The sequence below is a fragment of the Pseudoliparis swirei genome, chromosome 22 (assembly GCF_029220125.1).
Source record: "Pseudoliparis swirei isolate HS2019 ecotype Mariana Trench chromosome 22, NWPU_hadal_v1, whole genome shotgun sequence".
Lineage (NCBI taxonomy): Eukaryota > Metazoa > Chordata > Actinopteri > Perciformes > Liparidae > Pseudoliparis > Pseudoliparis swirei.
In genome coordinates this window covers 8,412,193-8,428,395 of record NC_079409.1, presented here as the reverse complement: position 1 = coordinate 8,428,395, position 16,203 = coordinate 8,412,193, and the positions used below count along the sequence as shown (strand labels likewise).

The 16,203-nt window shown below is 43.7% G+C and overlaps 1 protein-coding gene across 1 annotated transcript in view; it reads right to left on the bottom strand.

The window, feature by feature from the left end:
- cadm4 (cell adhesion molecule 4) overlaps positions 1–16,203 on the bottom strand; it is a 157,071-nt gene that overhangs the window by 106,722 nt on the left and 34,146 nt on the right. The gene's annotated exons all lie outside the window — the stretch shown is intronic.

The window sequence follows — 16,203 nt, the reverse complement described above, 5'->3', positions numbered from 1 at the left end:
TCAGAGGTGGAGGAAGAAAGGAGGAAGGAAGTGAAGTCCTGTGAATATCAGGGAATAAGAAGAAAAAAAAGCTACAAAACACATTTTGTGTTGCATTTTTTTAGAATAACAAATGGATCAGCGCTGGAAATGGAGCATGATTGTGTGTTTAGAGTGTGTGTGTGTGTGTGTGGCTAATACCACAGACCATATTATAGAATTGTAATATGATGAAAGCTCCAGGGGGTTTGGCACTGTCTTACAAATATATCTTCCATCGCCTCAAGCATTTATGAAGGGTATAAGGTATTGTATTTAATTTTTTTCTTCGCTTTCATTTTCAAAAGAGAAAAAAAGTATTTTTGTGTCCCGGTGTGTAATTGTCTGTGCGTGCATTTTGGGGATGGAGTGATGCACAAAAACATCCTGTCAACTTATTTCTAATCTTCTGACAGCTCTTTTTTGAATGAATTCATTTCCTAAACCGGACCTATTGGGCCTCATCCTTTATTGTTTTAAGTCCTAAACTAAACACTGAGCTCCACCTAAAGCCCTTTCTACCACATTACCAGTGTAATCCAACGACTATGACTCATTATTTATGACGCACATCCTTCTCTCCATTCAACATTACCTACAATGCATTGTGACAGTTTGGTATGAGATTTGGGGTAAACTGGCATTGTGCGTAGGCGTCAACACCTGGGACACGTGAAGTGCTTTGGGTAAAAAAACATCCATTTTAAAAATCTCTTTTCAGAGATATACTTGGGAAAATTACATACAACTGAACATGAACATATTTTTAACACCCCAACCGGGAGTTTTCAGGATGGGTGACAATTATTTCAGCACTCAGCATACACACCGAGCACACGTACACAGCTTTCCCCACCATGGACAACGCCTCAGCACAAACGTTGGGTTTCGGCTCCCAAAATCCACCAAAACCGAATCTATTTGAAATCTGTATAATAAAACTTAAGGATTGCATTGGTGTTGTAGTGGCCATTTGTCCAAATAAATCAAATACAACTATAAATTAAAATCGCCACTGATGCACTGTGGGGGTTTTGGAGTTGACGCCGCCAAAAGAAAGTCATGTCCATTTCCGTATGTCATTATTCCTCTAATTTATTTTCCAAACAAATAAAAAGAACAAAATGTTGACACTGCCTCTCGTGTGCTGGTAAAACACCATAGGCCACCCCAGTGCATGCTGGTCCTGAAGCTACCCACACCTATTGTCAGGTTCTTGTGACGGGGTGAGGCTCAGGGAGTGTGTGGCTGGACTGATATAAATAACATAAAAATAACAAAAACAAAAAAAACCAGTTTACAAAAACAAAAAAAAAAAACAAAAACAAAAGCAGGCAGTGCAGGCAGCAGGTTCAGGCAGGGCAGAACCAGGGGCAGAGGAAGAAGGACAGGACAGGACGGAAAAGGGAAAGGAGACGAGACGACAATCCGACAGCAGACAAGGGACAAGAGATATACAATATATAGGAAAGGACATCAAGACATCACAGACAGACAAGAGAGTGGCTGGCTGAGGGCAGGTGCACAAAGAGAGAGAGAGAAGACACAGAGGAGACATAGGAGACACGGAACACAGGAGAAACAGAACCGGGTGTTACACCTATATAAACACAGGTGCCCAGTGTTACCCAATGAGTGAACCAATCCTAAAACTAAATATATTTAAACAACAATCACAATGTCCATTCTCATCCGCTTATTCCGGGGTCGGGTCGCGGGGGCAGCAGACCCAGCAATCACAATGTATGAAACTAAACTAAAACTATCATGAGAAAAAAGCTCTTCTAACATATCAAAATATAACCTAAATAAGCAATGATTAAACAATATAACTTTACAATAAAACAAAATACAAATGTCAAAATAAATAGCTCCAACAGGTGTCATATAATTATTGAATATCAGAAACCTTTTACACTTAACACGAGGTATTCCTCAGTGTTCACAAGCGCCGGTCACCAGCTCAATAGCCAACTGACACATTCCCTGTCAGCTCTCGTGTCTTGCTGTCCGGCCATCTCTCCGGCATTCTCACTGTGTGCGACCGACACTGTACAGCCTGCCGGAGCTCTGGAGGGAAAGCAGACGCTCCCTTCGGTGTGACAGCTAACTGTTAGTTTACCTGTTGTGTCTGAAAAAGTGACAAGCGCCACAGCAACAGCCTTGAAAAGGGCCTATTGATTGGTTGATTGACTGATTGACACACATAAAGATGTGTTTTTATACTGCGTAGGTTATAATAAGTCGGGCAGAACATGATAAATGCCTATAAGCGCCAAAAAAACAAGTAGGTAGTTATTTTATGAGTTTTATTTTAATTGTGGTCAATTCTTTAGCTTGAAAACAAACCGGGACGTCTGGTCACCGGAATACTGTCATCACCACAAACCCCGACTTTATGGAAGTGGAGGCTGGAAACAATGTGAGCATTGTGTGTGAACTGGCCCAACTGGGTTTGGAACCAGACTATCCTCATTTGTCCTGAAATGTCTTCGTTCCCAAGGTCTGGAGTTCAGACCGGTTCAGACAAGGATAGAGGAGACACACACACACACACACACACACTGCAACTAATCAACATGGTTTTTAATCCTAGGTGTGTGTCTCTCTTTCTCTCTCTCCCCCCTTCGTTCCCTGTCTTTTCCCTCCCTCCCCTCCTCTGCCTGAGGGAACAAGACAGACTGAGACAGACAGAGGAAGACTGGAGGTTGGACGGGGGTTAATTTAGTCTTTTCAACAGGACAACTGATTGGATTACTGGCCGGCAGAGCAGGCAGCCACTCTTAGAATTAAAAAGGACACACCTCAAAAACATAGACAACCCGAATCAGACTACTGTCTCGCAGTCCGATCACCATGCAGATCATGGAGCCGAGTGTCTGAAGGCGCGTAAGGACGTCAGGACGTAAGGATGTAAGGAGGCCAAACTTGGATTGCTTTGTTTTACTGGCCCTTTCCACCTTATGTAAGGTTAGGGCCCTAAAACTTTCTGAAGATCATACAATTGTATGTTATAGTGACCTCACTATCTTCCAAAACAACCAAAACCAATGTTAATGTTCTACACAGTGAAAAACAGCCAAATTGACCCCAAAGAACACCGATGCGTACAAGTTGTGTACAGGACATTGAAAATATATCATCATGTGAATTTTATGTTTGCCCAGTTGTCCCCAATAAATTAAGAAAAGTCATGAAATATGAAGCAAAACATTTTTTGTCAATCATTTATTTAGAGACGTTAAACATTGAATGGGGTCAAGTTGACCCCAAAGGTATAGGTTTAAGCAAACACCAAGTACCAAGAGACTTGTTTTTAAAGTGGTTGGGATTGAGCGTCCCAAAAAGAACAAGCTCGAAAGAGGAAGAATGAGAGAACCCCCCCCCCCCACACACACACACACACTAGTCATGACAAGATGAAAGAGGAGAAGACAGGACGGAGGGAGTGATTGATTTTCATGAAGCTCTAAAGCGGATCCCTCTGGAGGCCTGGATAACGCGCGGGAGAGAGAGAGAAATGGAAGGAGATGCAGAAAAGAGAGGGAATTGTGAAAGAGAATAAAGGACATATTAAAGAACAAGATACTTTGCCCTACTCCAGTTACCGGCGAGCCTTCTCTCCCCCTTCACTCCCTCGATCCGTCTTTATTTCACTTTTGCATTCTTTCCCTTTTGAGTTACACAGAGCTGTCTTTATTTTGACTGCGACCCTATAATGGAACCTGAGTGCTTCCTGAGAGAAAAGGAAGAGAGAGAAAGAGGAGGAAAATGACAGAAAGAGAGAGATAAGCAGAGAGATCTAAAAATTGGGATCATGCGCTGCATGGACGGGGAGAAAAAAATGGGGCGGAGAGAGTGAGAGGACACGTGTGGTGAGCGAGGGAGGTGAAAATTTAAAACTAAAAAAGTAGCTCTGAGGGTTAAAAAAAATCACCACAGAGAACAGGTGTGTGTGTGTTTGGCTGCCTGTCATTCTGTCAGCGTGGTGGTGGACAGAGTGATAGGCAGCTACAGAGGAAAAGAGAGGTGTGTGTGGGGGGCAGACTGGAATAAAGAGTTTTTACTCAGACGGTCCAGTCGGATATTGAGGTTCAGCCTGTGAGGTTAGGAACGACTTGATGGAAAAACAGGGGAAGAATGAGAGATAAGAGAGGCGGAAGGAAGATGGAAGGAGAGGTACAAGAGGGTGGGGAACAGGAAAAGAAAAAACAGACTGAGCCAATGGAGGTGAGAAGGTAAGACAGATGGGTATGGAGTGATTAGGGAGGTGTGAGGAAGGAAGAGGGCAGGGAAGTATGAGGAGAAGAAAAAGCTTGTGCGGGTGGGCGAGGGGTATTGAAGAGGAGGATGAAGATGGAAGGAGAAGGGAGGGCAAAGGAGAAATGCGAGCCAGGCAAAATGAATGTTTGTTGACATCCTATTTTCCAGAGGAGATGAAAGAGAGAAGGGGTGAATAAGAAACGTGTGGGCAGAGGAGAAGAATGAGCTGGTGTTGAGGAAAAAGAGTGGGAGAGAGGCAGGAAACAAACCCAATGACAGGGGAACAAGCGATGGAGGGTGAGAACGAGAGGGATAGGGGAGAGTTTGATTCAGCTAATCAGCGGCATGGGGCATGTTGCTGACGCGGGAGACTTATCATTACTGCCATCTAAAAATAACATTGGCATTGGGCGGCTGTGGTCTGAAAAATCGGGTGACAGCAGAGGAAGGGGTAATTACAGCGGGCCTATTAACACGCAGCCCTCATTAAATATTCACACAGGAAACTGGGACTGAGGAGCAAAGCTTCTGGGAGAGCGCCAAAGAGATGGACAGCCAGCACAGCTGACTGTTTGGACATGCACACGCAACAGGAACGTTCCTCGGGGACTTTTGAGGATTTTGTTGCGTTTCAGGGCGGGGTTAGCAGGAAGGACTGATGCTGATTGGTCGACTGCACTGTGACTCGTGTCGCACTTCATTCGTTAAATAAAGACGTGTTGATTTAGAACCATTTACGACAAGGAGAGAGCATTTATCTTTCGTTAGACTTTCCGCCTATTTAAACAGAATTCTAGTGTTTCCTGATTGTGTCCCGGTAGTTACATTTTAAAGCTTTAATTGTAAGCATTTTAAAGGTTTACTTGTCCTCCTCTGCAGCAGTAAATGTCCTCGCAGTGAGACGAAACCAAGATTTTCATTTTTTTCTGAGCCGAAACCGGCGGGCACGCTGAACTGTGGTCTGCAAATTGTGTTTACCCCGAAGACCTCGAGCAACTCTCCTCTGCAGGTCCTCGGAAATGCAGACATTGTGATGAAGGAACTTTTTTAGCTCCTTGAAAGTGAACTTCTTGGCGGAAACAAGGCTGAAGACAAGAAGCTCCCGACTGTATCGCTATCAATCCATTCATTCACTCGCACATTAGCAATATGAACAAAGATGTTGAAAATTGTTCAGGAACATTACGTTTTTTTTGGTCACGCAGATACGTTTTAAAATGTGTTTATCGGCCTGACTTTCCTCTGTTACGCCTCCTGAAGATAGAAAGTGCACGGGGAAAGATAAGCTCTCCAAACTGAAATTAATCGAGGACATTTTCATTTCGTCAATTTAAGGCATTCTTAAGCTTTGAGGCACCCAGAGACCCTGTGACCCGAGCAGCCAACCAGCCTGGGAGCTCATCAGCGAAGCAGACGGAGCGACCGTCCAATGAACAGCAGGGAGGAACATGGAGTCCGCTGGCGGAGCCTCGTGTCCTCATCTACCGACTCACTGAGGTGGCGTTGCTGCTGCAGTGGACATGCAACGCCTCACATGCACACGCACAAAGAGTAACAGATGGAAATAGAAACAAATGACATTGTTGCCATACACCTGCAGTAAAGAATCAATCGTCTTTTAAAAAAAAGACTTAACGGAATTAATCTCATTTTTGACATAATATGTCACTGACACTCAAAGCCATCTAAGCGAACACAGACACTGAAACAGTTGCTAACTCAATGACGTTAATCCCAGCTGAGAATTTGACACGAACGCAGAGCAATATAAATAAACATACGTCCACGACAAATCTCACACTCAACGCAACACCTTGTGCTGTGATCCGAACAGACTGTCTGACACAGAAACACACATTGCACTTTCTCCTTGACTTCACAAGGAAGACACACACACACACACCCTGAAATCCACAGAAAGTGAAACATGTGCCACTGCACATATAAATAGCCTTTTCTGCACATGGGAAAGCACAATCACATTATGAGATTCATGTGGCGAGTCAGGCTGCAACTAACAGTCATTTCAATTGTCCATCACTCTTCCACGATGAATCATTTGCTCCACGAAATTTCCAAGAAGAGTGATCATAACTTCTTTGAGTGATTGATGAATATCTAGTTCAACCTAACCTAACCCCCAAGCTTTTCAAAAACATACATGTTCAAGATACCCTGCAAATTCTGACATGTGAGGAGCTGATACCCGATGCACTATTTTTGTTTAAGTGTATATTTGCTGATTACTTATTTGTTAACGGACGTATTACTAAATATACCAATCGTTTCATCTGTAGTTGATCCTGTGGGGGGGGGGAAGGAAAACAATTTATTTTTACACCATTTCTTTCATATACACATAATATTCCATCTTCCTTTTGAAGCAGCAACAATTGGTTTTATTAAAAAAAATATACATGAACTGTGAAAAGTGTCACTGGCTGTGAAAAGATAAATATGTTTCACCTGACTCGTTAGTGTTACAGCTCATTGCTTGGCTCATTTTGGTAAGGATTTACTGTTTTCAGCAACAAGAAAAAAAGGAAAGGAAAAAGAAGCTGTGATCAACCCTGGACACCACTACCAGGCAACGGACAGACAATGTTAGTGAATCAGTGTGTCACTATTTAGCAGCTAAAGAGACGGAGATTCCCCTCAGGAGCGTCTGAGTCCGGAGCTAAAGCAGCGGTAATAAACAGCAGGACTTACTCCCCAGTCGGGCAGATCAAAATAAATGCTAAAGTTGCTCTTTGTTCGCTGGAGGCAACTGTTCGCTAACATGCCATAACAACGTTTTAAAGTTAATAATATATCAATGTTGTGCTTACAGCCTTTTAAGCAGCCGCTTAGTCTGCAATAAAATCAATTCATTCAGGATTAATAGCATGACGGAAGTAAAGCGCTTCCAGTCCACAGCGGCTCTTCTCGAGTGGACCCGGTTGGATTCTTCTGTCCAGGATGGAAGCAGCTGCACGACTTCTGAAGTAACGATTCACGATCTTTAAATAATTGGGTGAATACAATGCACCGTATATTTTCGGGTAAAAAGGGAGTTTTAACAGCTCTGGCGGTGTGTGAACGGTCACGTCAAGGAAAGATGAATGTCTTCACATCATTATTGTTCATAATGAATCATCTTAAATTAAAACGTCTTTTGATAAAAATCAGACATTTTTCAGTGACAACCAGCAGTGGCTGGGAAAAAAAGTAATTGCCTTCTGCTTCAGCAGAAACGGGTAGAGGCCGACATACAGGAGTGGACCACAGAGAGACAGACACATAATAAGTGAGACGGGCTCCGATACTAAATCATCCAGATTCGCACATAGGCACACACTCTCACAGCCGGCTTCCCGAAACTAACACGTACAAACATGACCTAGCCTTGTCCCCGAGAAGAATCACACTGGTGAGCTGGCACACAGCGAAGCGGCTCGATGCCAGCCATCGACACACACACCCGCGGCATACCTGCAGCACGGGGACACCGACGCACAGATAGAAGCTGGGTATGAATCAACTATTGCTGACTGCAGTTAAGAGTTGACATTGCAGGAGTGGGATCTTGACTTTAGACACAACAGCACACATATGCACCCACACCAACACAAAGAGCGTTCACACACACGCCCAGATACACAATAATCACTGTAAACAGGTTTTCATTCGACTCCGTGTCACGACATCCTTTTGATTTTCTTTTCATCCCTCGTGCACCATTCCTAAAGCTCACAAAGCTTTGGGGGCATGTTCCGATCCCGGTGGTTTGATCATACTCGGCATCATAACTCTTCCTTTGATCCGTTTGTGTAGGGGGAAACAAAAGCAGGTGAACGTTGGTGAGTGCACTGAGAGGACATGAAAATATGCGCAGGTTGTATTCATCCACAATGAGCTGTGGAGTGCTACGAGAAGCCGAAACAACAAATTACCCCGTGGATTGTTTTATGTATATACAGAGAGGGATGCATCAAATAAGTAGTTAGTTCCGACATTGGAGAGGCCACTGTAAAAGAGTGACCTCCTGAAAAACAATTCGTAATTCAGTCTTGGATATTTGTTTGGATGTTCCTAAAGGAGAAATGTAACAAATCAATATTGTAGTGTTAATGTTAAACGCAGTTGGTTGTGTGCCTTGCATTTCAAAGTTGGCTTTGTTTGCATATTATTCTTATTCCCAAAAGCAAGCGGTCAGATATAGATTGTGTCATGACTTTCAGGAGCAGATTCTTACTAGACCTGCTAGAACCCGCCCCCTGTCACTCACAACCAAGAAGCAAAAATAACAAACCTTTCACCGAGTATTTCTCAATATAAACACTAAAACTAAACACAAATGCTGCTTAGTTTGACTTTATCATTATCAAACTGCTTATATCCGCTTTACTAAAACTGTTGTATTAATTTAGATAATGATGTTGAAGGAGATGTGCACGTCTGATCCATGAGAGCATTTCCCAGAAAACAGGGAATTGTTGACAGGGCCTGTTATTCATACACGTTATGATGTACAAAGGACATCAACCTGAGCTCGGGAGGAGATCAAGGACATGTGCTAACAAGTATGTGGTCATGAAAGAAAGTGATGGAAGTAAACATCCGCACAGATGTATTCGGGTCGACTGCTAAAATCTGATTGGTGGAAAAGGTGGCGCGAAGGGAAGTATATAATTTAGACTCGGGGGTCCCGCGAGGAAATATTGACCAATAAACGTCTCCTGTCTCTCCATCTTCATTTGTGACAACAATGATTGCCTCTAGATATTAAAATAAGAACATGAACATTTCCCCACTGTCCATGTTTAGAAGAGGACGAAAGTGGAGGCACAATTTTAACTTAACTTCAAGTCCAAGGTTTCTTTTTACACACACACACGTCACACTTCACCAAGATCAGACCAATTAGGCTGAAAGGGTTCAGGTCCCACTGACAGCTTATTTTACAATGCTGCTACACTCTGTGCGCTCCACCATCCACCAGCCAGACATAGACACACAGAACTACTACAGTCTCAGACATCGATTACGTAATCTTACACAAGACCTTGACAGTGTGTGTTTGTGTAAAGAATTGGGGAATGTGTGTGCACATGCACAAGAGAAGAGCCGCATTGTGTGAGTAAAATCCATGCGTGTGTGTGTGTGTGTGTGTCCGCATACTTCAATTGTCCATCTACTCCGTGTCTTTTTGTGCGTTTCCACATTTGCGCTGTATGTCACAGACAGCCGCTTCTCAAATGTCGAGCCGGTACGAGCGAAAAGGTGCTGAAGGCGGAGGAGCGCCAAAGGTCAGTTGTATTTGGAAAACGTTGACCAAAAAAAGCTGCACGTAAATTTTTCTTCTTTCTAGTTCATGAAACCCCATCAGGGAGAGAAAAATGTGGGATGTTCTTTCAATCTACTGACAACAGTGCGGCTTGTTCCCCCAGTTGGTGCAGATGCACGCAACGGCTGACTGATGGTTTGAAGGGACAATGTAATTGGGTTCTGGAAGCGTCTCTCTCCTGGGGAATGGCTCCATGTTTGCCTCTCTGATATTTGTGACACAGAAAGAGTTTCCTGTTGCGAAACCACTGACATTTGAGATGAGAACAACAACACGTACTGTAATCAACACTGTGGTAGATAAAAGACGGGTGAGCTATGACATGCACTCAGAGATCATCAGAAGGGATCCATTCATCAATACAAAAGAAATGCTTCATTTGATTCCAGGAAGTGTTGATTTTACCTTTTATTTATGCATTATTGGTCAACGGTAATTGGACTTGAACTGCCTTTTTTCTAGTCTTGGAAAGGACTTCCCCACTGCACGCTATTCATCCATTACCACCCGCTGATGGAAGTGACGACCATGCAATGTGCCACCTGCCCATCAGAGCTAACTCACATTCGTACCCATCCATACACTTGGGTTAGGTGTTTTACCCAAGGACACATCGACATGGACTTGTAAAGTCAGGGAATCAAACCACCGATCCTCTGATTGAAGCTCTCCACCTGAGCCACAGTCGTCGCACCAAGCACGTCCATAGGAGCAGCTGAGGTGAGGACATCTGTCTTACTATGTCAACTTGGATTTGACCTATAGGATATGGTCGGCTGATTAAAAAGAAGAAGAACAAAATTCTGATGTAAATCAAACACTGGAGCTGCAGTGTTTTCAAGCAAAAAAATGCATTATTCTTATTATTCGACCGCCTGCTGTTCGTTAGATAACGGCTTAAAAGCAGCCCACTCTGGTGTAATGGCTACATTTATCATATCTGGTCATACAAAACACATAGTTGTCGCCTTTTTACTGCTCGTCGATAAAGCCGCGTTGCAACGGCCAGGCGTAGGGGCGGAGAGAGAGAGCGACACGAGAGGAGAAGAAGAAAAAATTGGGAACGAGAGAGTGTGAGAAGCCCCCCAGATATACTGAGAAGTGGTTGTGTTTGCACGAGATAAGGCCGAGGAGCTAAATCACATAGTGAGCAAGGAGGTACGCTATTAACCAGGACAAATATGCCTATTCAAACGGCAACTTTCACAGCCCAAATGAAAATACGTGAGGGCAAGAGATGGAGGTAGAGAGAGCAAGAGACAGGAAGGGAGGGAGAAGGGGGAGAGACAAGAGAGAGAAGACAGGGAAGGGTAAAAGGGGCAACGGGAGGAAGCAGCCAGAGATGGATGATGCCCAACAGAGGGAGAGCAAAGAGAGATAAAACAGCAAAGACGCCATTTCATTCGTCTAATTACATTTATCTATCTCTCGCAAACAAACAAAAAAAAGAGATAAATGGTCTTAACTGAATAAAGGAATGCTGAATGGGTACAAACAGGCGCTCTAACACACGAGCACAGACACACATAGTAACCAAAAGGCAGCGGCGGCAACAACAACAACAACAAATGCAAGGGGAGGAAACACTGAGAGGCAACATTCAGGAACCGAGAAAAGTGGGGAAGAAATGAGAAAAGCTGAGTGGAGAAGATAGCAGGGCTAAGGGCACAAGCCAGATTGACACTGAAAAATTAATGCGCAATTGCAAAGAGAATGTGTGAGTGACACAAGGACGGAGGAGAAGAATATTGGCCTCAACGATGACAGATTTAAGGTTATGGTCTATGCACTTCTCAACACCCCACCACGCCCACACATACACACACACACACACAAACATACAAATCTTCACTTCTGTCTGCCACTCGCTCTCCTCTCATCTCCCCTTCCCGCTCTGAACGCCATCTCCCTTTTCATTCCCATTTCTCACATCCTCTCCTGCCTCCTCTCCTTCTCCGTGCATGCGTGTGGTGATGTGGCTATTCGTCTTCAGTAAGTCACATAAAAGCGCGCGCTCGCTCGCGCCCTCGAAGCCACTGTTCTTCTCAAATCCGATTGTGTCAATTTGTCTCGGTGTCACGCCACTCTCCAATTTGCCATCTGCCCGACAGGATCTTATTGATTGGCCCACTCGCCTGTCGTTCTCCCAGTCTCTCGCCCTCCTGTCCAATCTCTACATCTCCATATGAGAGTAGTTTTCAGACCCCCCCCCCCCCCCTCCACCCCTCCTTCCTTAAAACACTGCCTCCATTCTTTCATTATCACACCTCCGCCAACACTTACATATCTCTCCACCCTTCTCGACATCATCCCCCCCACCCCCACCCCTCTTCACTTTTTCTTCCATTTCACTCTCTGAGCTTTATTGCGAACACAACTCAGGGCTGCGGGCTTTCATGCCGTGATCAGTAACCCAAATGGAAACGCAGGCATAATAGTGATTACCTGTCATAGCGGGGCTTAGCTTATAAGCAGTGCAGGAGCATCCGTCGCTGACTTGCGGCGGCAGACTAACTGCCCGAGCAGCCTGAACAGCCGCTGTAATTCAGAGCAGGTTCCCGACAGTCAGAAAGTGTGTTGCTCTCTTGTATGCACGCGCCCCAAGAAAACTGTGGACGCCTTGAGAAGTTGAACTTCAAGAGATGATCACGCCAGAAAAGAAAAATCAAGATGAAGGAAAAACACGGGGGTTACTGAGGTTTCCTTCTTGTTTCGCTCTGTGTTTCTGACCCATGAATATATGAACTATTTCTTTGATATATGTTTTTAAGTGGTTGTGTGTGTACGCGTGAGTGTGTGTGTGTGTGTGTGTGTGTGTGTGTGTGTGTGTGTGGATGCAGGATTTCAATTATATGCTGAATTTGGAACTCCATCAAATATCCTGTTGACAGAAAATCGTGTCAACCAGCACCTGCAATCCATCAACGTAAATGCAGCGTGTTGATTTAATTCAGGAGGGAAAAGCTCCTCTTTTTCTTCTTCTTCTTCTTCTTCTTCTTCTTCTTCTTCTTCTTCTTCTTCTTCTTCTTCTATTATTCATGTCAGGCAATGGCTTTGATAACTGGCAGCAGGTTTACAGATAAGAGCTCTGAAACAATGTGCTCTGCAGGACACAAATACCATTTGTTTGTTTGGACAGACTAGGACAAAGATCATTATTGATTGTCATTTCCTGATTACAAAAATACAAAAACAAGCCCAGTTCACAGAATATCTGCCTTGTACTGAATTGTGTTTGAACTTGTAAAGAAAGCCCTGTGGTAGTTTGGAGAAGGTAAGCATGATGCAACGGATAGAGAGACTCTATTCTCCACAGAAAGTCCACAGGCTCAGTTCCCACAACATTTGAGGCGTCTATCAACTGCCATGTGTCTCTTCTCGAGCGACAATCAGACTCGCTCACTTTAATCTGCTCATAGATCATGCATGAAAACATGTATAAACTAGAATGGGCACTCGGTAGAGCGCATACCTTCGCATATCACAAGATTGGGCATTGAATTATGAACATTTTGGCATTAGTTGCATGCCAATTGGACAAAAATGTATCGTGCTATGGTAAAAAAAGAATTTGACCTTTCCATGGCCTTGACCTTGACCTTTGACCCGATTGATCCCAAAATCTAATCAAATGGTCCCCGGATAATAACCAATCATCCCACCAAATGTCATGCGATTCAAGAACATTTTGACCTGTTCATGACCTTTGACCTTGACCTTTGACCCGATCGATCCCAAAATCTCATCAACTGGTCCCCGGATAATAAACAATCATCCCACCAAATTTCATGCGATTCGGTTCAATACTTTTTGAGTTGAATAACACGCATACAAATAAATAAATAAATACACGGCGATCAAAACATAACCTTCCGGCATTTTCAAGGCGAAGGTAAAAAGCTCTCTGCTGTTCCCATGGAATTGGGACGTGATCCAGAAAATGAGACGTGCACGGGTGTTTGTGAATATACCGTACCTCTGGTAATTTCTTCTTGGTTAGTTGTTGTCATTTACTTTCCTCTCCCAAGTTCAGTCGTGCTTTTGTCATTTGGCTTCTGTGGTCCATTACTTCTGAAGTGTGCTGCTTTATAAGCCTCTTGCCTTTTATTATTTTCTTTTTCTATTAATGTTACGGCCACAATCCTTTCACCGCTTTGTTCTCTGTGCTCTCTCATATTTATTTGCTGAAATAAAGCCTACCTCACTGAAGCTATTTCCAGCAATACTGGCTTATACAAGCCGAGAAATCTGTTGCCATGGGGCAAGCGCGCACCCTTTGACTCTGATTGCAGCTGCCGTGAAGCACAGTGTAACCACCCGGAGGAGACATGCCATCATGATCACCCGGAGCCGGGTGAGACAAGACAATAGTGATGTCGGCCGATTCACATAAGACTGCCGAGGCAATGGAGTCAGATGAGTGCGAGCGCTGTCTTCAGTCGGAGCTCAGGAGCCGTCTGGGGACTCTTCAGACCCAGACCGACGAGCCAACCAACACTCTCTGCCTCCACACCGACCAATCAGTGCTCTCTCTTTACCTATCGAGTTGCAGTACATCATTCTCTCTGACAGACCTTGTTGTTTCCGTTCCCCAGACAGATGAAGTGCAGTTCACTGCATCAATGCACACAAAACATTCAGCATTTATTCCAACCAATTGTTTCCATGAAATAATAATTGCCACTGCGCCAGTAGATAATGCTTGCAAGACACCTTTCTACCCCCTCAGTTTATTACACGATTGGCAACGAGGTGTCAAATTAACACACGCTAGAACGGCGATGTACATACGTTGATCTACGTTGCAAAACATTCAGGAGTGCCTTTGATTCATTTGCACACATTCTGTGTAAGTGAGGAGAGAAGGTGTAACCTCATCCAGTATGTAGAGCCATGTCCAGGTTCCTGGCATAAACTGAAAGGATAACATCAAAAAGAATTCAGAGTCGGAAAACCGAAATATCTTGAAATTATATCTTCTTCTTTTTTCCGGCAGATAAAGATCCGTCTGCATTTGCACTCCATTTTATTATCTAACCCGACATCCTCTCCTCCGATACATCTTCTCTCAGAGTAACTGCTCAATATGTTTTTAAAAGGTGGAATAATCAAGACCTTCGCTGATCAAACTAATCAACATATACTTCTGCAGGGGTATCATAGGGTGGATCAATACTAACGTCTCAACACTTTGTCTGGACTTCTTTTCTGTTTTTGAGAAAAGAAAACAAAAAACTCCCCACTTGTATTTTCGAGCCAAACACCAACCTTTACTTTGTTTCAAAATCTTTTTTTTTAAATCGGCTCCTCTCAGATTTTACCGACAATCTCCTCCGGCTTATCGTTGGTTTGCAGAGCACAGTGATTTTTAAAAAGAAAAGGACGCAGCTGTGCATCTGTACGCCGTCAGCTGGACGTGGTGAACTGCATCTGATTTGGAGAGCAGCGAGTGGAGATAATCACACATCATTCTGCGAAATTATCGAGAAAAGAAAAAAAGAAGCTTCGAACATTCACAGGGGTGTTTAGGTCAGTGGAGGGGGGCTTAATTATGAAAAGGGCTGTGGGAATGTGGGAGGGAAATAAAAGATTAACTTCATTGGATAATCAATCACACTTGTTCCCTTCCATTAATCAGCTCTTCTCCACTCCTCAAGTGCCTCGTTCGCCCCTTCCAAATTAATTTCGTACATTTTGCTCTGCATGAGCCCACCCTGCTTTTTGGTTCTCACAGATCAAGCCTTTTCATCATATCTCATCATCTAATTCATCACGTCATAGAAGTAGAAGCAAGAACTACGAATAGCATGACATATAATTCATTGTTTTCTCCCGGCTGCAGCCCGATTGGATCAGGCGCAATAAGAGGAATTCAAAGTCAACGCCATCCTCCACAATATGAAAATACATACTTGGCAATGGTCAAAGCCGCGTAGCTCAAGAAACCCTCACGGAGCACAGCTACGACACCTGAGATCACAGAGTTTGAACTGAACATCATCTTTTCGCCAACAGCTTCTATTAATATATCACATTTGCATGAGTGTCCAGAAGCACCCTCATCCTATGCATAATGAATAGGCTCCCTCATTCTAACCTATAATAGTCTCCTTTTCTGCTGCTGCTAAGGTGCTAAGTAGACAATCAGGAGAGTGAAGAAGTCTTCAGCTATACCAAGAAGACGAAATAATCATAATAATAGTAATAATAATAAAAACATAAAAATAATAAAAATCTAGAGAGGAAAAGGATCCTTCACTTGAATTGTTCGTATACACATTATCAATATTAATATCAAACAGTCTATAGGCCCTCTTGCGCTGCCTCTTGTTCCTCACAAGACAAACAGGACCTGACTTGGGTAAAATGGACTTGAGCTCGGTGCAGCAGATTTCATCTCACTGTTAGTGGGGGGTGGGGGGGGAGAGGATCTCATGGCAGGGCAGGGGATCTATAAAATCAAGGGTGATCTTCCAATGGAATCAATCACATCTGACAGTTTCTCAATAGAATGGGAGAAATGACATTTTCTTTTCTCCCATGAGGAAGTGATGAGAATCACAGTGGTCACCAATGTGTTTGTGTCGGTGGCTTTT